Source organism: Oncorhynchus gorbuscha, linkage group LG14, assembly GCF_021184085.1.
Source record: "Oncorhynchus gorbuscha isolate QuinsamMale2020 ecotype Even-year linkage group LG14, OgorEven_v1.0, whole genome shotgun sequence".
In the NCBI taxonomy this organism is placed as follows: domain Eukaryota; kingdom Metazoa; phylum Chordata; class Actinopteri; order Salmoniformes; family Salmonidae; genus Oncorhynchus; species Oncorhynchus gorbuscha.
Window position 1 is genome coordinate 34,122,022 of NC_060186.1, and position 26,318 is coordinate 34,148,339.

Consider the following 26,318-nt stretch of genomic DNA (forward strand, 5'->3'; position numbering starts at 1 on the left):
CGGCTGCGTACATTCCTAAAAAAAAGTAGCCGCTATGTCTCTGCGTTTAAAAAGAAACTTGCCCCTCTTGAGAAGCCTAGTTGGGGCTACATCTAATGAACGGAAGGCCATCTTGGGTCACTGTTCTACAGATCTCATATTATCCCTATGTGAGATTGCTTTGAATCTTCTCAAAGGACGCATTCCACTTACCCTGACACAATTGAAAAAATTAAAGAGACAAAAGACCTCGATCAAGCTCTTTGCCAATAAAAGGGTCAGTCTTCAAAAGAAACGACATAGCATACAACAGTCTGGCGGTTTTATTCTACCTTTACTAAGTATAGCCGTGCCCTTCATCACCAGCCTTATTGCAGCCCGACGTGGTGGTTGAATACATAGGGTTATGGCCAATAAAATGTATCTGGTGCCACAACAAGAGTTGGATAGACTTAAAAACAAATGCAGGGGCCCCCGAAAATATCAGACAAACAGCGGAAAATGATTTGGATACGGCCATGAAGGATATTTTGAATCAAAAAGGGTTGAACCCCTATGATAAGGTCCAAAAATACACAAACCTCTTGCAAAGGTATTTATCCTTGGTGAAACAAGGGGAGAGAGAGAGAGACAGACCATTTAACTATTTCCCTACAGGACCCTTTAAAAGATGACGAGCCTCGCGAGAGCCACGCCCCTGTAAGGCCTGTAGCTTCAAGCTTACCATCTGAAGATCAAATGCCTGTTGAAGATAAAGTTATGCATGACTTGTTAACCTATGTTCCGGCACGTAACAGGAAAAATGTTAGCTACATTATGAACAAGCTAAAAGACTCAAATGGGGCAGCTACTTGGAATGACAAAGGAGAGTTTATCCTTCAGGGGGCTGTTGTCAAGGGTTCACATATAATTGACTTGCTTAAAAGTACCACATCTACCCACAAGGTGGCTGATGACCGAAGACCTCCAGGGTGGCTTCAGTTTCTTAAGGCCCTGGCCATCCTCAACATACCCCTCTCGGGTGTACCCAACTATAAGATTCGGCAACAGATTCACTCACTCTTTAAAACACAAACCGTCACCGAGATACAGCACCCCTAAAGATGCCCCAAAACCCTCGCATCCTTATGAAATGAATGACGATAACCCATTTACTCCCCTGAACGCCTCTGGACCTTTCCCTAATCCCGATCTCTCTGGGTGGTTAGCCTTTTGAATGACTTTTGAATGACTATGATTAAATTCAATAAATTTTATTTGAAAAATAAGCAATTTAACATTTGTGGCATTCTTGAAACATTTGGCGTGAGCATACGCCTTGATTACACGTTCTTAGAGGATACACATTTGAACACTTTTGATATTTTCTAACAAAACAAGCTACAACTTTATCATTACTTTTTAAATTGTCCTTATAAATAGACATAACATCTTCAAAAGAAACTCCCCGGGCTCTTTGACATAGGTAGAATACACAGTGTTGACCGCATGTCGTTGAAAGGGTATCTTGCACCTGTTTGGTATTGTAGTATATCTTTGAACCATTTTTGGTCAGAAATTCTTTAATAGATTTGGGGAAATGTGAAAAACCGGGTGGGAAACCATAGGAATCAAAAAAAGTTGAGATTTTTCTTCCTCCTTCCTCTTCTAAGGTCACAGCTAGCCAATGTTCACCCGGCATGTTTTTAGGATGGGTATTGACAATAAACATTGCAGGCCGCACCTTCCATTTCTCCATAGGTAATTCATCACAAGCAAACACTCCGCAAAATTGTTTTCCAATCAGGCGGCTCATCAGCCCTTCCAACTCTTGGGTATTCATGTCTTTTGCTCAACGATCCTTAATAATAATCTACTAAAACCTGTCTTCGGCTATTCACCTCCAAGATTGAATCAGAGCAGGCATAAACAATCATGCTAACCGTACAGGCTAAAGGTGTACGGAAACGCATTTCCAGCCTGAGGTTACCTTGGGACACCACAGAAAGATTTCCTGAGGTGTCATCATCTGGAGATAAATTGAAAGCATACATTGTGTAACCCTCGGCAAAATCTTTCTGTCAATAGGTAAAGAGAGATCTTTTAGATGCCTCCCGGTAGCCAGGAATAGATTGTAAAATTCTCGCACAGATATGTTGTTATTAAATTGCGGTTGGAAAGCCTTAGCAGGGACCTGACGTCCGTCCTGACACAGAGCGACATACTCTGCATTAAAGTGTTGAAAATTAAAGGGTTTTTTATTTAAGCTGCCCGTATTGGAGGCGTGATCAACCAAACCTATAACTACGTATCGCGGTAAAGGGCCTAGAAATAGGTTTTCTTGACTGCAGATTCTGCTGCCCACGGGTATGCTAAAGGTTTTCATGGTAATTCTTTGGAGAGGTTAAAGGGCATTTCCTTTCAGCAAAGCCTGTGAGTGACCCAGACGAACTGCCGGAGATACCGTTACTTTTTTAATAAAAAGCGTGGCCCCCAACACTTTTAAGCTAAAGTCCCCATCCGTTGCAGACATTAGGCAAAACTCATCCTTGGCCCTGGTTAATTTTAGTCTTAAATCAACCGCATTTAAGAGTAAACGTTCTTGAAAGAAAATGTCAGATTGTATAGGGCCTAGCAGATGAAACTCTCGAGATTCTGCACAGTAGCGAGCCCGGGCGGCCAGGCCTTTATTTGCACCTGTGGATGGGTCTGTCGATTCCATAGAGCCTCCTGCAGTATCCTTGCTAAAAAGCCCTGCGCTGAATTGGGTCTTGAGAGTGTCTTCAGAGTAGTTGAGTAAGCATTCCATGATAGCCCTGTAGGGGTATGTGGCACTGCTTTGACTGATTAGCCGTTCCCCCAAAGTCACATCCACTTGGGAGAAGATGGTGGCCACTGGGTAATTAATGAGACTCACTTTGGCATAGTTTGCAATATCAGTACCATCTCTTTTGGTTACTTTTAGACGCAAATGCACCAAGGTGTTGTTGAGGTCCAGATAGTTGTCACCGTGGCCTGGTATGAAAAACTCTATGGGGCCGTTGTCTGTAATGGCCGAGAGTGGGGCTATCTCCACATAACTGGACCTCTCTACTGAATGTTGGGTTAAGGGGGCCGTGAAAAGATCGAGCTCTGTTTTTATAGCTTCAGAGGACATGCGGTGTAAAAGAGCCATGGTGGTTGTTCTTTTAGAAAATACTTCCGAGTATTATTTTTACCGTTTTTGGTCCAGACCTCCTCACTTTACCCCTTCTTTGACTAACTGAGTTGCTTTTAACCGTTAACCTCCGTTTTTTAGGCGCAAGTCTTCGCCTTATACCGGGCGGTCTTTTTTCGGTCTTCGAGACAACATCATCAACCTCGAACCTTCTTGACTCTCGACATCTGGTGACGCCCTTCTGGTTATAGTGTTGGCGACAACCTCACTTACTATATTTTTTGCTGCTGATTTTAAATGCGGTTTGGCTATGCTGAAGCCTCTCTTCATAAACGGTAAAACCATCCTAAAGAGATTACGAAATATCCCTCCGATCCCCGAACCATACATTGTGGGCGCCCCATAATATCCTGGTAAACCATTACCCACTTGATCCACATAGTATGTGACATACCGGTTAGGGTCGAGATGTCGGTGTTCCATAATTTTAATTTAGATGTATTATGTATATAAAATATATAATACTAATATTATATATGTAGAGAGGTTTTGGTGGGTCTAAAGTGGAGTTTTACAATCGTTTTACCATAAGTAACAAAACAGTCAGCACTTCTATTGCAACTTCGTATTTCGTCGTCCTAACGTAGTCTACACTGCTATCTGCCCAGCAGCTAGCCAGCTAGCAAACGTCCACCGTCTACCGAATAGCAGCACTGTAGAAACTATTACACTCAACTGAACGACTTGATTAGTGTAGTGTTAGCTAGCTACATAGTTGTCTTTGCTGTCTTCGTATCCAAGATAATTGTGTAGTTTAGAGCGTGTAGTCTTAGAGTGATTATCTTAATTTACCGAGGTTAGCTAGCCAGCTATTTGTCGTCCTTAACGTAGGAGACACTGCTAGCTAGCCAACAGCTAGCCAACGTCTACTGAATAGAACTTCCGCACTCAACAACCCGGTCGCATTCCGCTTCGCTCCACAGGTAGTATCACATTTTTCATTTCATTTCATTACAGCACAACGGTTTGATTTGTTTGATCGTAGCTAGCTACATAGCTAGCTACATAGCCGTCTGTGTATCAAAGATAATTGTGTAGTCTAGAGCGATTTTCTAGGTTAGCTAGCCAGCTATTGTCGTTCTTTTAACGCAACGTAACGTAATCAACACTGCTAGCTAGCCAGCTAGACCCCAAATAGCAGCACTGTAGAAACTACTACACTCAACGGAACGACTTGATTAGTGTAGTGTCAACAACGCAGCCACTGTCAGCTAGCCTACAAAGTCAACAACGCAGCCACTGCCAGCTAGCCTACTTCAGCAGTACTGTATCATTTTTAATAATTTTACTCAATAAGATTCTTGCTACGTAAGCTTAACTTTCTGAACATTCGAGACGTGTAGTCCACTTGTCATTCCAATCTCCTTGCATTAGCGTAGCCTCTTCTGTAGCCTGTCAACTATGTGTCTGTCTATCCCTGTTCTCTCCTCTCTGCACAGACCATACAAACGCTCCACACCTCGTGGCCGCTGCTACCCTAATCTGGTGGTCCCAGCGCGCACGACCCACGTGGAGTTCCAGGTCTCCGGTAGCCTCTGGAACTGCCGATCTGCAGCCAACAAGGCAGAGTTCATCTCAGCCTATGCCTCCCTCCAGTCCCTCGACTTCTTGGCACTGACAGAAACATGGATCACCACAGATAACACTGCTACTCCTACTGCTCTCTCTTCGTCCGCCCACGTGTTCTCGCACACCCCGAGAGCTTCTGGTCAGCGGGGTGGTGGCATAGGGATCCTTATCTCTCCCATGTGGTCATTCTCTCTTTCTCCCCTTACCCATCTGTCTATCGCCTCCTTTGAATTTCATGCTGTCACAGTTACCAGCCCTTTCAAGCTTAACATCCTTATCATTTATCGCCCTCCAGGTCCCCTCGGAGAGTTCATCAATGAGCTTGATGCCTTGATAAGCTCCTTTCCTGAGGACGGCTCACCTCTCACAGTTCTGGGCGACTTTAACCTCCCCACGTCTACCTTTGACTCATTCCTCTCTGCCTCCTTCTTTCCACTCCTCTCCTCTTTTGACCTCACCCTTTCACCTTCCCCCTACTCACAAGGCAGGCAATACGCTCGACCTCATCTTTACTAGATGCTGTTCTTCCACTAACCTCATTGCAACTCCCCTCCAAGTCTCCGACCACTACCTTGTATCCTTTTCCCTCTCGCTCTCATCCAACACTTCCCACACTGCCCCTACTCGGATGGTATCGCGCCGTCCCAACCTTCGCTCTCTCTCCCCCGCCACTCTCTCCTCTTCCATCCTATCATCTCTTCCCTCTGCTCAAACCTTCTCCAACCTATCTCCTGATTCTGCCTCCTCAACCCTCCTCTCCTCCCTTTCTGCATCCTTTGACTCTCTATGTCCCCTATCTTCCAGGCCGGCTCGGTCCTCCCCTCCCGCTCCGTGGCTTGACGACTCAATGCGAGCTCACAGAACAGGGCTCCGGAAGGCCGAGCGGAAATGGAGGAAAACTCGCCTCCCTGCGGACCTGGCATCCTTTCACTCCCTCCTCTCTACATTTTCCTCCTCTGTCTCTGCTGCTAAAGCCACTTTCTACCACTCTAAATTCCAAGCATCTGCCTCTAACCCTAGGAAGCTCTTTGCCACATTCTCCTCCCTCCTGAATCCCCCCTCCCCCTCCTCCCTCTCTGCAGATGACTTCGTCAACCATTTTGAAAAGAAGATCGACGACATCCGATCCTCGTTTGCTAAGTCAAACAACACCGCTGGTTCTGCTCACACTGCCCTACCCTGTGCTCTGACCTCTTTCTCCCCTCTCTCTCCAGATGAAATCTCGCGTCTTGTGACGGCCGGCCGCCCAACAACCTGCCCGCTCGACCCTATCCCCTCCTCTCTTCTCCAGACCATTTCCGGAGACCTTCTCCCTTACCTCACCTCGCTCATCAACTTATCCCTGACCGCTGGCTACGTCCCTTCCGTCTTCAAGAGAGCGAGAGTTGCACCCCTTCTGAAAAAACCTACACTCGATCCCTCCGATGTCAACAACTACAGACCAGTATCCCTTCTTTCTTTTCTCTCCAAAACTCTTGAACGTGCCGTCCTTGGTCAGCTCTCCCGCTATCTCTCTCAGAATGACCTTCTTGATCCAAATCAGTCAGGTTTCAAGACTAGTCATTCAACTGAGACTGCTCTTCTCTGTATCACGGAGGCGCTTCGCACCGCTAAAGCTAACTCTCTCTCCTCTGCTCTCATCCTTCTAGACCTATCGGCTGCCTTCGATACTGTGAACCATCAGATCCTCCTCTCCACCCTCTCCGAGTTGGGCATCTCCGGCGCGGCCCACGCTTGGATTGCGTCCTACCTGACAGGTCGCTCCTACCAGGTGGCGTGGCGAGAATCTGTCTCCTCACCACGCGCTCTCACCACTGGTGTCCCCCAGGGCTCTGTTCTAGGCCCTCTCCTATTCTCGCTATACACCAAGTCACTTGGCTCTGTCATAACCTCACATGGTCTCTCCTATCATTGCTATGCAGACGACACACAATTAATCTTCTCCTTTCCCCCTTCTGATGACCAGGTGGCGAATCGCATCTCTGCATGTCTGGCAGACATATCAGTGTGGATGACGGATCACCACCTCAAGCTGAACTTCGGCAAGACGGAGCTGCTCTTCCTCCCGGGAAGGACTGCCCGTTCCATGATCTCGCCATCACGGTTGACAACTCCATTGTGTCCTCCTCCCAGAGCGCTAAGAACCTTGGCGTGATCCTGGACAACAAACTGTCGTTCTCAACTAACATCAAGGCGGTGGCCCGTTCCTGTAGGTTCATGCTCTACAACATCCGCAGAGTACGACCCTGCCTCACACAGGAAGCGGCGCAGGTCCTAATCCAGGCACTTGTCATCTCCCGTCTGGATTACTGCAACTCGCTGTTGGCTGGGCTCCCTGCCTGTGCCATTAAACCCCTACAACTCATCCAGAACGCCGCAGCCCGTCTAGTGTTCAACCTTCCCAAGTTCTCTCACGTCACCCCGCTCCTCCGCTCTCTCCACTGGCTTCCAGTTGAAGCTCGCATCCGCTACAAGACCATGGTGCTTGCCTACGGAGCTGTGAGGGGAACGGCACCTCAGTACCTCCAGGCTCTGATCAGGCCCTACACCCAAATAAGGGCACTGCGTTCATCCACCTCTGGCCTGCTCGCCTCCCTACCACTGAGGAAGTACAGTTCCCGCTCAGCTCAGTCAAAACTGTTCGCTGCTCTGGCTCCCCAATGGTGGAACAAACTCCCTCACGACGCCAGGACAGCGGAGTCAATCACCACCTTCCGGAGACACCTGAAACCCCACCTCTTTAAGGAATACCTAGGATAGGATAAAGTAATCCTTCTCACCCCCTCCCCCCTTAAAATATTTAGATGCACTATTGTAAAGTGGTTGTTCCACTGGATGTCATAAGGTGAATGCACCAATTTGTAAGTCGCTCTGGATAAGAGTGTCTGCTAAATGACTTAAATGTAAATGTAAATATAAGTAAATTCAATGTTTTCGTTCTGATCCGTTTTAAGCTCAACAAGAATGTTTTCAATATATTTCTTGCTTACAGGTACGTAGTGTGGCTTATCGTAGGTGACAGTGACGATGTCCCCATCCTTTCCATCTATATGAACCGTTCTCAGGAGTGGCACACAGCTGTCTCCGACCCTTTGATATGCTATGATGTCGGTATACACAAATATGTTGTAAAATCCTGCATGTATATCCGCGGGGAATGGGAATAATTTCTCTCTCACATAAGTCCATGTATTGGGCCCCATCCCCAACATGTATGCTAAATTACCACTGGTCTTTATCCCCCCGGAAGCATCTCCTGAGATTTGTACCCTTTTATGTATAGGGTTGTACATCAGGAATATTTCCATACTGTTCTGCGATAGCCGTTCATTCAACTCGGAGACGAGCCTTTCGACGGTTCTATAGAACCCTTTTTTAACCTTAATAAATTTAGCCGGTTCCGTTAACTTTTTGAAATAAAATTCCCGGTCCTTATCTTTGATATTATACCAGCTATGGGGGTATGTAATCTCGCTGAGCCCTACTTCCCAGGCCTCTGATAACTCTATAGGCTTTGGAAAATTGGTTGTATAATTAGAACTCTGATTTTTACGATATATGTGTGCGGACGCATTACTGGGGAGAGTCAGGTAGAAGCCGCTGTGTTCCATTATGCCCTCCGGTGTACACCCGAATGAGGATGTATTTTATCATGCATGGGGGTTTAAATTAACCCCTGATGCCTCAACTACATCTTTCTCTAATACCCAGCTGTTGAATTTTAGCGGCCAGTTTTTCCAGCGGACCAGCAGCCATTTTCGACCTTTCTCTCTCTTTTGAGCTAAAATCTCCTCTACGTGAAACACCTCGTCTTTACCAACCTTTACCTTCTGTAATTCCTGCTCATAAAAAGATCCCGTTATGAATTCACCGTCATAATCTTTTAATATGTAGACCGGGGGTATGCGCGGCAGACATTCTGTAACCGTGAAAAGCTCATCACTGTATCCTTGCGCGTATTTTTTATCGAAAACACCCCTCAACTTGGATATACGAACCAAGTCCCCCACAATAAATTTAAAATTTATTTTTTTCTTACGGCGAAGAGGGAGCAAACCATACAGATTTTTAAAGACTTGAAAAGAGTTTTCCGAAGAGACTTCGGAGGGTTTCATCCTTATACTTTTATGATAACTATTGTTATAAGCAATTACTAAATCTTGAACTATATCTATATATCTATGCGTGTTGTGCGCTGTAAAATAACGCCACATTCTCTCCTTCAAAGTCTTGTTAAAGCGTTCAACCACCGAAGCTTTCAAATCCGATCCTGTAGCAAAATGTACTATATTGTGCTTTTTCATTAGTTTCTGAAAGGGCTTATTAAAAAATTATTTTCCGCCATCGGTCTGCACTTTCTTGGGGGCGCCTCCTTCCTTCAAGATAGAGGCAAATGCCCTGGTCACCTCAGCGCCGCTCTTATTCTTTAAGACCCTGACAGAAGCTATTTTAGAGAAAATATCTATGACCGTTAGCATGTAGCGGTTTCCTTCATTTTTATCTGCAAGGGCCTGCATGTCACAAAACTATTTCTAGGAAAATGTTTTCTCACGGGTTTATGTAGAGTGTGCGCGTCCTGTTCTGATAACCACTCCGTGACTTTAACATCGCTTAACCTATGACCTGTTTCTTCAGCTAAAGCGCGCTGTAAACGCTCCTTACCACCATAAGACCCCGGGTTAGATGGATTATAATAAATGTTTTTCAAAATCTGCTCTGCCATCCTTCTTGCCTCTGAGGTACAATAATGTTAATGAGCCACTTTCAAATAACAACAACATTTCATTTTCATTTTTGGGATTTTTATTTTCATGAAAACATTAGGTATTACGTATACAGACAATCCCTAATTCGTTGCAGGATACATGCCCCCCCCCTTTCTCTATGATCGAATCATGTAAAACCTTGATATTTGGTTTAGATTAACAAGTTTGTTTCGCTGAATTTTTACAACAGACACATCCGCTATAAAAGTATATAAACAACAAATATGATACATGGTACAATTAAAGGGTGTTTCAAACATATAAAGTAAAATCTTAGACAAGGTTGTTTCTAGTTCTTCAGAATCACCACCAAGCCGGGTTACCATATGTGTCCATTGTAGAACCTCGCCAGCATGGCGTACATGAGTCATGATTTGGTCCATTTTCAAAACACGCTCTACATTACCCCTGGAATTGGGGGTTTTGTAGAACGAGACATTGTTCACTTTATTTTCAATAATTTGATGCATAACACTTGTAAGTTCTCTCAAAAGAAAAAATGTATTTATTCTATCTAACATCGTATACATGTAGTTACCCATTGCTCTACATCTAAATAACAAAAATGTCACTCGGGCTCTTGGGGTTTATTGAGCCAGAAAGCCATCACATCTGACACAACAGCCTCCCTGTATTTGTTATCCTCCACCAGGGTGTGTCGGATTTCTTTGAGTTTCTGGTGTATGTGAATTGCCTCCTTTAGCTCGTGTAGGAATGCTTCGGTTACCCCGTAAACTCTGGGGGTAGACGGCACAAGCCCCATAGCCTCCAGGGCTCTGACCAGCGATGGTATAAACCGGCGGGACCAAAGTCTTTTCACCAGCGCCTCAAAATTGTTGAAGAAGTAGTATCTTGGGGGATCATATAGGCAGGGGTGCCTTCGCTGGCTGGGGTGATTAATCTCACAACCGATGCATTTTTCTCGTATATATTCTCCAATCACCACGTCTAAAAGCGCGGCTACTGAGGCCTTGATTGTGTCAACAAAAATAGTACTGACCACCCCATCAAACACGTCCTCAGGTTGTGTACCGGTAGGGGGTGTCGAGGGTCTTGCCAGGGGGGAGTAGAATGGAGGGCTGCGAGGCATACAATCCTTAGTGTCGGGAGCCCAGGCCTTTTCTGCGTTCGGGTATGCGTTAGGAATATCCATGGTCAATGCGTAGCTTAAGAACTGTAGGTTTTAAGAACCAGCCTTTTTATTCTTGAACCAACCCTCGGGGTATCTGGGCGGGGTTAACAACACCGCTTACCTCGCTTTCTTTGGGGGCTGCCTCTCCTGACGTTGTATCTTCTTGGGGTTGCTTTGAGTCGTAATCCTCAGGATTCGTATATATTATGCACTTCTTTAGCCGTACAATGCTCTGCCGCTTTTGGCTCTGCACAAACAGAGCGTCCAACCGCTCCAACATTTGCAATTCCATTAAAGGCCAGCTTTTAATGGGTATAAGCATTCGAAGCCGGAAATCCCCGACCGAACCGCCACCCCTGATGTTTTGGTTCCGGATTTCAGCGGTGCTGACGTGAAATTCCACGCATCCGCAAGGCCGTCCATTTATACGTTGTAATTTAACTCTGAAATACTCGTCCTGCGGTGTCCGGGGTACCTTCCCAACGGGTCTCGTAGCCTGTGAACAAACTGTAGCCCTTGGTTATACGGCTCAGTTCGGAACACAAAACCTGTCGAAAAACAGTCCAGTCTTCAACATCATAAGTCACGCCTAATTTCTGGTCGGTATATTCTTCCCCTTCGGCTAACGTATAGAGTTTCACGCTACAGGCCAAGTAATCAAACAGATGCCCCCAATGCTGTCCGTTAGACATCAACACTTCATCTTTCAGCGCCGTTGCGGGCGGTATCTGGGTTCTATACACGTTTAAAAACCGCTTTTTTGGTGCATCGTATATCGAGGCTGTATACTTGGCCCTTTCTCGATGTTTCAGACGCGGTCCTGCCTCCGATGCTACAGTCATCACAGCTTTGCCACTGATCGCAAAATCCATGTTTAAAAAATAGGGTTTACGGTTCTGGGTTTCGCAAGCCTTGTTCTGTACATTTATAATACTGAGGCCCCCAGAGATATCTATAGCCCCAGACATTCCTGCTTCATAGATAACAACCGTAAGGGAGATAAAACTGGGGAGGAGGGGAGCATGGGTCACAAAAGTTCAAACAACCTTCTAACACATGACCACACGAACAGGGGGGACGGGGCGGGGGCACATATTTAAACATGCACGCGTCATCATGACTTAGGGGTAGTCCGGGGTATACCCCCTGGCAGTTACTCTCAGAGCCATTAGATCCTGGCGTCCACAGACTTGTTCTTCCAACGCATATCCTGGCAGCCTTGAACCACTCAGGGCACGTTGCATTTGACACAAAGATAACATTATTTTAAAACATTCTCGCATCCTTAGCGCTGGAGAATAAGTCTCGGGTTCTGCACGATAAAAGGGTTGGGACACGCTGTCTGTGAATATCTTAACCGTAGATTCCTCCGGGTTGAATATGTACGAAATATGGCCCTCGCTTGTACACAGAAATCCGTTAAAACATTCGGGAGCCTCTAACAAAATATCCTCCAAGCTTTTGGCGTTGGGTTCGTGACATGAGCTACAGAGCACTCCGAGAATTACACTTGTAGACATATTTTAGATGTTTAATATTCAGGTCTTAAAAAATGGCTTGTTCTGGACATTTATAATACTGAGGCCCCCAGAGATATCTATAAACCCAGACATTCATGCTTCATAGATAACAACCATAAGGGAAATAAAACTGGGGGGGTGGAGGGGGGGGGGTGGAGGGGGGCATGGGCCACAAAATAACACACACCCTCTAACACATGACCACACGAACAGGGGGGGCGGGACAATGCACATATTCACTACATGTCAGAAGGTCATAAGTTCAGCAATCAATCATATTTTTGACACCTGTCATCAATCAATCATTTTGACACATGCTGTATTCTATTACTCTCTGATGTTTGGATGACTCATAGTGAAGACTGGGTTCGTGCAGATAACCAACAATTTATGACGTTTGGAATGAGACTAACGTGAGGTAAAGAATAATTAATTAATTAAAAGACTAAGTGATCAGATATTAAAATACCTGAAAGTTATATTAGGAAAATTATAACTTTAATCTGAATATTTCCCTTGGTGCCCCGACTTCCTAGTTAATTAGTTACATGATAAGTTAGTTTAGTCACGTAATAATAATTACAGAGAATTATTAATAAAAATAAATCTTCAGTTTAATGATGCCAAAGACACACACTATGAAGCCCCATCTCTTCTCCTAACCTCTTTATTCTAGCCTGCCACCATCCCCAGAGCACCTTGTCATGTAGAGACAACCATGTACATGGTATGTGCATGAAACACAGTGCTGGGACAGAATGGATGGAGCGAATGTATACCATTAGAGTGCAATGAGCTTGGTTTGGCTGCCAACCTGGTTCTTTATCATTCTCCTGATTGTCACTCAACCCCCCATGATCACCTCAGAGCTGAGAGGAGAGGACCCATGTGACTTGAAGAGAGGATGTCATGATTTGTTTTCTCACTGACCTGCTTTATCAAATCAGCAGTGGTAGGCCTACAGTTGACTGCTGATACTGTGGTTGAGTGGCTCAGTTGATTGAGCGTGGTCCTTGCAAAGCCAGAGGTTGTGGGTTTGATTCCTGCTAGGGCTACCCAAAAGCATGACTAAGTCCATTTGTATAAATTGCATATGTTGTTAGTATATAAATATCTTAACACTGGAGTTAAAACCACAAGCTTACTAGGAAATTATGAGGAATCAATGGTTATTTTAGCTGGTACATCAAGTAATTTTACAACATGGGTAATTACCTGCTATAAAATGGTGCTAACTAATTAATATTATACCACACATTGTTGAATACTCGTTTTTGAAGGGCATTCTAGAATGCACATTAAAACCAGACAATGAGACAGTTGGAAAAGATATCGGGACAGCCTACTACACATGCAGACAGTACTTGCTACAAAGTTACAGAAAGCTAAACCAACAACCACATAAACCGAAATTGTAAATGCAGGTCCAACGAAGAAAAACATATCTAGCTAGATCGTTAGCTAGCACTGATTTGTTTTTGCAGAATTTTTTTTTGGAGCATCTGATGACCTAATGTGGAGAATGATGAACATGAATTTCTCTGGTCCCTATGTTGCAGTCAACAAGTCGCGCTACGCTGTCAAATCCTCCCACATGTTTCTAGTTTGACCAGCTGTTATTTTTTTATTTGGTTGTCATATTGGCAGGTTTGCTAGCAACAAACTATTTAACTAGCTTCTAGCCTAGTGTTTGATATTCAATGTGGTCAAGTGTCCTGATGAGAAACCTTTGTAGCTATGCCAGGCAAAATCGGGCATCATCAGCTCATTGTTATTTTTTGTATCCAAATTAATGTCAATATAAAATAGCTTAAACAAATGCAAATGCAGCTACATTGCTACATTTTATTCTGGCTGCAGAGGTCGGGACTGTGTTAGCCGTAGCTAGTCAGCTAGTTATCAAGCAAGGAACAAGAACGTTGCCAGCGAGCATGGTAACGGAACATAGAGAACGAACAACTGGGTTGTGTCCATAAATATCAAACTAATCGCAAGAACGACTGGGTCGCGGATCTAGCTACCAAAAGATGAGAAAGTATGAATTCTCTTATAAAAATATAAAGGAAAACATGTTATTTCTACCTGTAAATTTGTGCTTTATTATTGTTTTCTTTGGCAACTGTGGTAAAAGCGTGATAAACGCCTCCGTTCTGTACATTACCATGGAAAAATTAACTCCGCAGGTCTCGGCTCCATCTTGTCCCAATGTCGTCCATTATAATGTACAGAATGGAGATAATATAAAGAATGGAGGCATTTATCCCTGACGTAATTACTAGTGTGTAATAACCATTTTACCATGTCATTTTGAAGTCAATTCCAGGACATTTCTGTACTGTAAAAAAATATTGCTACCAACATGTCATAACTAGAAAATGGTTCAGAAATAAAACATTTCAATTAAAAATTCCAGGCAATGACCTCCAAAACCAATTGACCAAGCAGATCATCCAATCGATAGTGACATGTATGACCTATCCTACCATCCCGTATGTCAGCATCCCCCAGCCAATCACAACTGTTTTTCAGTCTTAGACACCCATTCATTGGCCAATAAGGAGGTTCATCTGCCTGTTTCAAACCACTCGTGAATCCTAACACAATATATACAGTAATCCTTCCCTCCTTTTATGGACTTACACATGGGTTTAAAGGGATAGTGTGACATTTTGTAAATTTGCAAAACTCATGGATACCATGTTTATGTCTCTGCCTGCAGTTTGAAGGTAGTATCTGGAGCCATTGCTAACTAGTGTTAGCGCAACAACTGGAAGTCTACAGGAAGAGCTAACATTCCATTTCTGCATGCTAGCTGTTCCTGTAGACTTTGTCACTGCATTAACGCTAGTTAGCAATGGCTCCTTTAAACTGCGTTTTAGCATACATAAATTAGAACTTCATATCCACAGCAGTTCGGAGAACACAGTGTGTATGTGTGTGTGTGTGTGTGTGTGTGTGTGCGCGTGCGTGTTGCATGGAATCCCCTTCACCACTTTCCCTATCAACTGGGAAAACACAACACAGGGGCTTGCAGCTGGGTGTCAATGGGCAGGCGGTTCAAACAACTTATAATAATAATATAATAATATATATGCCATTAATATATAAGCCATCTTCTAGTGATCTTTGTTTTAATTTCAACATTTGTTTTAATTTCAACATTTGATCAAGCATATAAGCCACTGGGGCTTATTTGCTTGATCCATTTTTGATTCAGCTCTCTGCTCCCCTAATGATTGTGGAATCATTAACCTAAATGTTTTACCTGGCGATTAGGTTTGGAAGGCGGCTCAGGTTGCTGCCTGCCGTGGGTGTGGCCTGTTTCCTGTCCTCTAGGAGAGTTGGCATTAGGAAGTGTTCCAACTGTTCCAATCATACTCGCTTATGTGCTCCAGGTGTGACGTATGAACAGAGCTGATCCTGTATGGCAAAGGACAGAGTTTGGATGTGTAACCCTACAGCGAGTTGGGTTTATATCAGTGGTATTAGTGATGTTTTTAATTGCCCCTCAGGGAGTTTCTCATTTCCATTCTGTGATCAATAAAATTGTATTGAAGTTAAAGTTTACCTACATAATTTGTAATTATATTCATTAATTATATAATGAATTTTTTTTTTTTTATAAATTGATATGTTTATTCATTTGAGTCGTAAACAATAAGCAACTAAATTACATGTCTGACACAGGTAGGAATTATGTCCTTTAAGGGTTTTTACATGAAATGTTCTACTGTAAATTATCCACCGTCTCCTCTATTCCTGACCTGTCCTCCTCTGCATCCTCCTCCGTCAGATTAACTCAATTGTTTAAAATGGGTGAGATTTAGGGCCTCCCGGGTGGCGCAGTGGTTAAGGGCCAGCTGTGCCATCAGACTCGGTTCGCGCCCAGGCTCTGTCGTAACCGGCCGCGACCGGGAGGTCCATGGGGCGACGCACAATTGGCCTAGCGTCGTCCAGGTTAGGGAGGGCTTGGTCGGTAGGGATGTCCTTGTCTCGTCGCGCACCAGCTACTTTTTAAGCGCCATTTCGAGTCTTTCAAATTTTGGAAAACAGTTAATGCACTGAAGCATACAAATTCCTCTTCTTCCATGCCAGTTCTGACTCTGGCATCATTACTGAGAAGAATGGGCTAGGTATACTTTTAACCAGCATTTTATCATGTTTGAGAGAACCAGTGGTGTATTTGACCGTGGTCAGTCAATTGACTGCTATTCCCTCTCCCAGCTTTTAGCTGACTCGGCCGTTAAGCCATCTTCTAGTGATCTTTGTTTTAATTTCAACATTTGATCAAGCATATAAGCCACTGGGGCTTATTTGCTTGATCCATTTTTGATTCAGCTCTCTGCTCCCCTAATGATTGTGGAATCATTAACCTAAATGTTTTACCTGGCGATTAGGTTTGGAAGGCGGCTCAGGTACTCCCTATTCACAAAGCTGGTGACCCTTGGGACCTAAATAACTATCACCCTATTTCAAAACGTTGTTGGCTGGCTAAAATATTAGAATCTCATCTAAGATCTTTCTTTATATATTAATTATTATTATTTTTTTTAAATGTATACCGAACAAAATTAAACACAACATGCATCAATTTTACAGAGTTACAGTTCATATAAGGAAATTAGTCAATTGAAATAAATAAATTAGACCCTAATCTATGGATTTCACATGACTGGGCAGGTGTGCAGCCATAGTTAGGCCTGGGGCGATATAGGCCCACCCACTTGGGAGCCAGATCCAGCCAAACAGAATGTTTTTCCCCACAAAAGGGCTTTATTACAGACAGAAATACTCCTCCATTTCCTCAGCTGTCCGGGTAGCTGGTCTCAGACAATCCTGCAGGTGAAAAAGCCAGATGTGGAGTTCCTGGGCTGGCGTGGTTACACATGGTCTGCGAATGTGAGGCCAGTTGGATGTTCTGCCAAATTCTCTAAAATAACGTTGGTAAAGAAATTAACATTCAATTATCTGGCAACAGCTCTGATTGACATTTCTGCAGTCAGCATGTCACTTGCACAGTCCCTCAACTTGAGACATCTGTGGCATTGTGTTGTGTTGACAAAACTGCACATTTTAGTGGCCTTTTTATTGTCCCCAGCACCTGTGTAATGAGCATGATGTTTAAATCAGCTTCTTGATAATCCATTCACATGACAGGTGTGGCTTATCTTGGAAAATTAGAAATGCTCACCAACAGGGATATACACAAAATTTGAGAGAAATAAGCATTTTGTACATATGGAACATTTCTGTGAACTTTCTCATGAAGCATTCACTTTTTTCCCCCAGTGTAAATGTTGTTCAAACACACAAACATGACTGATGATTTAAGCATAATGACAAAACGAACAGGTTTTTAGAAATTTTGCAAATGTATTACAAATAAAAAACAGCATACCTTATGTAAATAATAATATAACCCTTTGCCATGAGACTCAAAATTGAGTTCAGGTTCATCCTGTTTCCATTGATCATCCTTGAGATGTTTCTACAACTTGGAGTTCGCCTGTGGTAAGTTCAATTGATTGGACATGATTTGGAAAGGCACACACCTGTCTATATAAGGTCCCACAGTTCACAGTGCATGTCAGAGCAAAACCCAGGCAATGAGGTCGAAGGAATTGACCGTAGATCTGGGGAAGGATACCAAACAATCTCTGCAGCATGAAGGTCCCCAAGAACACAGTAACCTCCATCATTCTGAAATTCAAGAAGTTTGGCACAACCAAGACTCTTCCTAGAGCTGGCTGTCTGGCCAAACTGAGCAATCGGAGAGAAGGGCCTTGGTCAGGGAGGTGACCAAGAACCCGATGGTCACTCTGACAGAGTTCCAGAGTTCCTCTGTGGAGATGGGAGAACCTTCCAGAAGGACAACCTTCTCTGCAGCACTCCACCAATCAGGTCTTTATGGTAGAGTGGCCTGACGGAAGCCACTCCTCTAAAGCACCTAAAGGACTCTCAGACCATGAGAAACAAGATTCTCTGGTCTGATGAAACCAAGTTTGAACTCTGTGGCTTGAATGCCAAGTGTCACATCTGGAGGAAACCTGGGACCATCCCTACAGTGACGCATGGTGGTGGCAGCATTATGCTGTGGGGATGTTTTTCAGCAGCGGGAACTGGGAGATTAGTCAGGATCGAGGGAAAGATGAACTGAGAAATGTACAGAGAGATCCTTGATAAAAACCTGCTCCAGAGCACTCAGGACCTTAGACTGGGGAGAAGGTTCATCTTCCAACAGGACAACGACCCTAAGCACACAGCAAAGACAACGCAGGAGTGGCTTTGTTTACATCCCCACATTCTCTGAATGTCCTTTGAGTGGCCCAGCCAGAGCAAAGACTTGAACCCGATCGAACATCTCTGGAGAGACCTGAAAATAGCTGTGCAGCGATACCCCCCCATCCAACATGACAGAGCATGAGAGGATCTGCAGAGAAGAGTGGGAGAAACTCCCCAAATACAGGTGTGCCAAGCTTGTAGCGTCATACCCAAGAAGACTCGAGGCTGTAATCGCTGCCAAAGGTGCTTCAACAAAGTACTGAGTAAATGGTCAGAATAATTATGTAAATGTGATTTAAGGGGGGGTGGTGGGGGGGGCAATTTAGAATAAGCCTATAATGTAACAAAATGTGGAAAAAGGCAAACGGTCTGAATACTTTGAATGCACTGTATATGAAAGCAGCTGCCACCGGATTAAATCAGTTAGATGCAGTTTATCATAGCACACTGCGCACGCATTATTACAGGCGTCAGGTTGCATGTATCCAACTCATTTGTGCCAGTGTGAGTAAACAGGACAATTTTCCTACAACTTCCTCTCTGTGTGCTATTGAGACCGAGAGAAGCACATTTGAATTGGCACCGATGTCTTTCAAATCCGCTGTGGGTGAACATTTTGGATTCAGCCTTCAATACAATGACGAGGGTAAGAAGAACATAAAGTACAGCCTGCAAGCATTGCCACGGTCGGCTACTTGAGTAGAAACACTAACATTATGTGTCATTTACGTCGCCATCACCCAACTGTGTCCATTGCAGGTGGAGCTGGCGCAAGGAGAGACCACTCATTAGCGAAAACACAGTCTCTCGTTGCTGCCTTCCAACAACAATTTGTGACAAATTCAGTAAGACAAGAAATGACGAAAGCAGTGTGAGTATTCATAGCCAAAGATTTGCAGCCCTAGTTGGTGGTTACTAACTGAGGATTTCGTCACCTGATGAAAAAAATGTAACCGTGTTACAATATCCCCTCCCGCACACAATTCAGCAGCAAAGTAATTCCCAAACTCTATGAAACATCAGAGAGAAATTGAAAACAAATTGACACAGACACCCTATCTAGCCCTCTCCACTGATAGTTGAACTTCCAAAGCTACATCACTGTGACGGTTCACTATGTACTGGATTGGGAGATGAAGAGCTACAGGTTGTCAAAGCTAAGAAGCACTTTTAATTGTAATGTTTTTCTCCCCTTGATTTCATACAGTAGAGACAAAAACCAGGCCTAGTCAGTCATGCTGCCATTTTTCTGAATGGAAAGTTAGAGTTAAAAAAAAACAAAGAGTCCATTGTTTAAAGGGTGATGTTTAATTTTTTTCTTAAATATAAAGATACCGAAACTAACATTTCCGTGGCCCACAAACCGTGATACATACCGAAATGTGGGCCCACTGTACCATTGCATCCCTAATATTAGGTGTATGTGGATAAATAGCCTTAGCAAATAGTTGTGTAGACACTCACACACAAATGCAAATAATATGAGCATAACATAACAAGGCTACTATACTATGAATCCTTGCAGAATAGAAACAAAATACTGTGTATGTTGATGGGTGAGTTATTAATGAGACATTGCCATCTAGTGTATGTTCATGAGAACTGTACTCCACTACAATGATCAGCAGCACTGGGTTTTTTTTCCCTTTATTTAACTAGGCAAGTCTGTTAAGAACAAATTCTTATTTTCAATGACGGCCTAGGAACAGTGGGTGCCTATTCAGGGGCAGAACGTACCTTGTCAGCTCAGGGATTTGAACTTGCAACCTTTCGGTTACTAGTCCAACACGCTACCCTGCCGCCCCTGTTTGATCATATCTGAAGGATAAATTACTTTTTATAGGGTTTAAGGAGACACAGTATGTTTCCTGTAGCTTACAAATATACATCTCTGAAAGATAGCCTTGCTCTTTCAGCCGGGCACCCACGCATATGCCACATATCTCTAAGCTCCATTACACAACTAATGACTAAATTAGAGATTTGGCTTCTGTTTTTCAAGAGCGCACTGCACTCTCCCATCAGTATCCGAAATGTAAGCAAATTACTGTACTCTTACTGCTTTCTTTATGCTTAAATAATTACCATCTCTAATTTTACAATACAGTCAAGAACAAAATGTTTGTATCGGAAATTCCCAAATCCCCCCCCCCCCCCCCGAAAACCACACATACAAGAGGCTGGAAACAGCACAGGGTCAGCTGCTGAGCAGCACCCCTAGATCCGGTTAGGTGCCTTGCTCAAGGGCACAATGGCAGTAGCTGGTACACGAGATTTGCACCAGATTTCTCTCTGTCCGCCCTGGGATGTGAACCAGCAACCCTTTGGTTACTGTCCCCCCTCTCTAACCGAGAGACTGCCACCACCGTTTTATGATTGAGAAATGTTACATAATGCATACCGCATCACGCTCTTCTACCATGTCTGGGCTAGTCTCTCGTCTCAAGCCGTGTCTATAAGTCGGATAATAAGCTATATCTAGGCTCATCATCACGTCATGTGTTGAGGGTGAAGTTGCCCTTAACCCCAGATCTCGGACCGGGTAAGGGGCAACTTCTACCTACTTAATCTAGCCAGGTGGGGTTGCTCATGTCAACCATTATGATGTTGTGACAAGTGATTTCAGTAGATTGAGGCTTGATTGCAACCAACAGGCAGAACTTAACGTGATCCTGCAGGTCACCGCTGGATTTCTTAAAATGCTACTAACGGGAGATTACATGCATCTGTGGGCTAAACTAAGCTTGACGGCAACAAAAAACCCACAAGGATAAAACAGTAGATAAGGGGTGTATTCATTACAGAAACAGAAAAAAAAATGGTCCTGCTTGAATTTGTCCAATAGAAACACTTGTTTTCAGTTTGGAGTAAATGGTTTGTTGCAAAGCATTTTGCTGCAGAATTCAAGGAATGATTACACCCCAGTTGATTGTTGTTTCCACATCAGGCGATTATGACACCCGACAGCTGGTCTAGGATCTATACTCCCGCCACAATGAAATATCGGCCTATACGGAGCATTAGAAACCAAGGATACTGAATGTTAAAAATAAAAAATATATGTATTTGAGTATAATACCGCATTCATGTGCTAGTTGGAACTAGGAAACTCAAATGTCTGACTTGATAACTGGTTGTAGTTATAAATGTGCTGCGTTAGCAAGTCGGTAATTTCAGTTTCCTAGTTTGAAGTAGAACATAAACGTGGCATAAGCGTATAGAAGTAGTAAGCCTATATTTCCTTGATTCTTTACCTTAAAATGGCAAAATATAATATAATATATGCCATTCAAGATGGCTTAAGACTACATTTATTTGATAAAACAATATAGATTATATAACTTAATCACGATTTGCTTGATTTAGTAACATTTCAAATATTTGCATTTTTGTATTTATTACAGATCCCCATTAGCAGCTACTCTTCCTGGGGACCAAACACATTAAGGAACTTACATTACATATAAAACAAAAGATAAAACACTACATCACAAAACATTACACCACTACATATCTACAATACAAAATGTATACAAAATATAATACCACCATAAAAAAATATTACAATGTACACGTGTGTAGAGTGCGTGTGCTAGTGCTTGTGTGCGTATGCCTGTCTGTACCTTTGTGTGTCTCTTCACATCCCAGCTGTTCCATAAGCTGTGTTTTTTTAATGTGATTATACCGCTTGCATCAGTTACCGGATGTGGAATAGAGTTCCATGTAGTCATGGCTCTATGTAGTACTGTGCACCTCCCATAGTCTGTTCTGGACTTGGGGATTGTGAAGAGACTTCTGGTGGCATGTTTTGTTTGGGTATTCGTGGGTGACTAAGCTGTGTGTTAGTAGTTTAAACAGACAGCTCGGTACATTCAGCTTGGCAACACTTCTTAGAAAAGCAAGTAGTGATGAAGTCAAGCTCTCTTCCACTTTGAGCCATGAGAGATTGACATGCATATCGTTGTTAGCTTCCTGTGTACTTTTAAAGGCCAGCTGTGCTGCCATGTTCTGAGCCAATTGTAATTTTCCCAAGTCCCTCTTTATGGCACCTGACCACACTACTGAACTGTAGTCCAGGTGCGACAAAACTAGGGCCTGTAGGACTTGCCTTGTTGATAGTGTTGTTAAGGCAGATGAGCGCTTTATTACGAACAGACTTTTCCCCATCTTAGCTACTGTTGTTTTAACCATGACAGTTTAATGACAGTTTACTATCTGAGGGGAGCACCTCCATAAACAAAGAGGGAGAAGCATATTTCAACCCTGCAAGCATGACACAAAACACCGAAAAAAAAATATAATTCATGCCTTACCTTTGACGAGCTTCTTTTGTTGGCACTCCAATATGTCCCATAAACATCACACATGGTCCTTTTGTTTGATTAACTTGCGCAACGTGACTACAAAATATCTCAAACATTGCCAAAACATTTCAAACTACTTTTGTAATACAACGTTAGGTATTTTTTTACGTAAATAATCGATCAATTTGAAGACTGGGTGATCCGTGTTCAATACAGGAGGAAAACAAACTGTAGCTAGCTTTCTGGTCACGCGCCTCTAACAGTACACTTCAATTGACCCTTGTTCAAGATGGCCGTACTTCTTCATTACACAAAGGAAAAACCTCAACCAATTTTTAAAGACTGTTGACATCCAGTGGAAGCGATAGGAACTGCAAGAAGGTCCCTTAGAAATCTGGTTTCCCAATGATAACGCATTTAAAACCCATTGTCCTCGGGGTTTCGCCTGCTAAATAAGTTTGGTTATACTCACAGACATGATTCAAACAGTTTTAGAAACTTCAGTGTTTTCTATCCAAATCTACTAATATGCATATCTTAGCATCGTTTGCTTTCGCCGAAATGCCTTTTTGAAATCTGACATGTTGGCTGGATTCACAACAAGTGTAGCTTTAATTTGCTATCTTGCATGTGTGATTTAATGAAAGTTAGATTTTTATAGTATTTTTATTTGGCGCCCTGCATTTTCCCTGGCTTTTGGCCGTTATTGCAGAACACTCACACTCACTCACTTGTGTGTATGGTGTGACATGCTTTCCTTATTAATACGTTTTGAAAAAAGTTATATCCTGATTGGTGATTGACCTTGTCTCTCCTCATTATTGATTAGAATTTCCACAACAATGTGGAAGATGAGGTCTGCAGTAGGGGGGAGTGAGGGCTAAGAGGGTTTTATAAATAAGATAATGAAGGCTTGCTCATTAAAGTTGAGAAAGCATCTATGATGAGTCAGGACAGGTCATTTCACTGAGCAGCCATTACAAACACAGGCTGTAAAACGGTGACCACTAAGGTCATTGAGTAAGGCCAGTGTGTCTTTGTATGCGGATGATTTAACACTATACACGTCAGCTACTACGACAACTGAAATGACTGAAACACTTAACTAAGAGCCACATCTTCAATCTAGGCCTACTAGAAAGTCAGGCCTGGAGAGAACTAAAAGTAATTCCCCTTACCTAATAATAGTAAAGCCCCTTTACTGGCTCAGATAGCTGACCAATCAGCTAGTTACCAACCTTTAGTAAACTTTTGGGAAAAAATTGTTTGACCAGATACAATGCTATTTTACAGTAAACAAATTGATAGACTTACAGCACACTTATAGCAAAGGACATTCAAGCAAGGCACTTATACAAATGACTGATGATTGGCTGAGAGAAATTGATGATCAAATTATTGTGGGGGCTGTTTTGTTAGACTTCAGTGCAGCTCTTGACATTATTGATCATAGTCTGCTGCTGGAAAAATGTATGTGTTATGACTTTAGACCTCTGCTATATTGTGGATAAAGAGTTACCTGTCTAACAGAACACAGAGGGTGTTCTTTAATGGAATCCTTTCCAACATAATTGAATAAAAGTGTTATGGTCAAAACATATTGATAACAGTAGCTAAAATGGGGAGAAGTCTGTCCAAAATAAAGCTCTGTTCTGCCTTCTTAACAGCACTATCAACAAGGCAGGTCCTACAGGCCCTAGTTTTGTCACACCTGGATTACTGTTCAGTTGTGTGGTCAGGTGCCACAAAGAGGGATTTAGGAAAATTGCAGTTGGCTCAGAACAAGGCAGCACAGCTGGTCCTTAGATGCACACAGAGAGCTAACATGAATAATATGCATGTCAATCTCTCCTGGCTCAAAGTGGTGGAGACATTGACTTCATCACTTCTTGTATTTGTGAGAGGTCTTGATGTTGAATCCACCAAAGCTGTCCGTTGAACTCGCTCCAACTTCCGGGTTGGAGCGAGTGGTCGCATCGGCACTTCGCTCCCGCAGGTAGTATAACTTTTTCATTACATTTCATTATATTTCATTATAGCACAACGGTTTGATTTGTCTAATCTTAGCAATTTCTTCTAAGCTAGCTACATAGCAGTCTTTGTATCAAAGATAATTGCGTAATTATCGTATTTCGCCGTCCTAACGTAGTCTTCACTAGCCAGCTAGCTAACGTCCACTGATTAGCTGCACTGGAGAAACTATTACACTCAACTGAACGACTTGATTAGTGTAGTGTTAGCTAGCTACATTGCTGTCTTCGTAACCAAGATAATTGTGTTGTTTAGGTTTAGAGTGTGTAGTCTTAGAGTGATTATCTTAATTTACCGAGGTTAGCTAGCCAGCTATTTGTCGTCCTTAACGTAGGAGACTCTGCTAGCTAGCCAACGCTAGCCAACGTCTTCTGAATGGAACTCAGCAACAACCCGGTCGCATTCACAGGTAGTATCACATTTTCACTTCATTTCATTACAGTACAACGGTTTGATTTGTTTGATCGTAGCTAGCTACACAGCTAGCTACATAGCCGTCTTTGTATCAAAGATAATTGTGTAGTCTAGAGCGATTTTATAGGTTAGCTAGCCAGCTATTGTCGTTCTTTTAACGCAACGTAACGTAAACAACACTACTAGCTAGCCAGCTAGCCCCCGAATAGCAGCACTGCAGAAACTATTACACTCAACGGAACGACTTGATTAGTGTAGTGTCAACAACGCACCCATTGCCAGCTAGCCTACTTCAGCAGTACTGTATCATTTTAATCATTTTAGTCAATAAGATTCTTGCTACGTAGCTTAACTTCCTGAACATTCGAGACGTGTAGTCCACTTGTCATTCCAATCTCCTTTGCATTAGCGTAGCCTCTTCTGTAGCCTGTCAACTATGTGTCTGTTTATCCCCATTCTCTCCTCTCTGCACAGACCATACAAACGCTCCATACCGCGTGGCCGCGGCCACCCTAATCTGGTGGTCCCAGCGCGCACGACCCACGTGGAGTTCCAGGTCTCCGGTAGCCTCTGGAACTGCCAATCTGCGGTCAACAAGGCAGAGTTCATCTCAGCCTATGCCTCCCTCCAGTCCCTTGACTTCTTGGCACTGACGGAAACATGGATCACCACAGACAACACTGCTACTCCTACTGCTCTCTCTTCGTCCGCCCACGTGTTCTCGCACACCCCGAGAGCTTCTGGTCAGCGGGGTGGTGGCACCGGGATCCTCATCTCTCCCAAGTGGTCATTCTCTCTTTCTCCCCTTACCCATCTATCTATCGCCTCCTTTGAATTCCATGCTGTCACAGTTACCAGCCCTTTCAAGCTTAACATCCTTATCATTTATCGCCCTCCAGGTTCCCTCGGAGAGTTCATCAATGAGCTTGATGCCTTGATAAGCTCCTTTCCTGAGGACTGCTCACCTCTCACAGTTCTGGGCGACTTTAACCTCCCCGCGTCTACCTTTGACTCTTTCCTCTCTGCCTCCTTCTTTCCACTCCTCTCCTCTTTTGACCTCACCCTCTCACCTTCCCCCCCTACTCACAAGGCAGGCAATACGCTCGACCTCATCTTTACTAGATG

The 26,318-nt window shown here is 43.5% G+C and overlaps 1 protein-coding gene across 6 annotated transcripts in view; it reads right to left on the reverse strand.

Moving 5' to 3' along the window:
* Positions 1 to 26,318, reverse strand: part of LOC123994830 (fibroblast growth factor 12-like) — a 146,641-nt gene that overhangs the window by 54,111 nt on the left and 66,212 nt on the right. The window contains exon 1 of one of the 6 annotated variants that reach the window (XM_046297856.1): positions 15,428 to 15,526. The exons of the other annotated variants lie outside the window; for them this stretch is intronic. The gene's annotated coding sequence lies outside the window, so the exon portion shown is untranslated. Of the gene's footprint in view, positions 1 to 15,427; positions 15,527 to 26,318 lie in introns of those variants that run through there. 6 annotated transcript variants of the gene reach the window in all.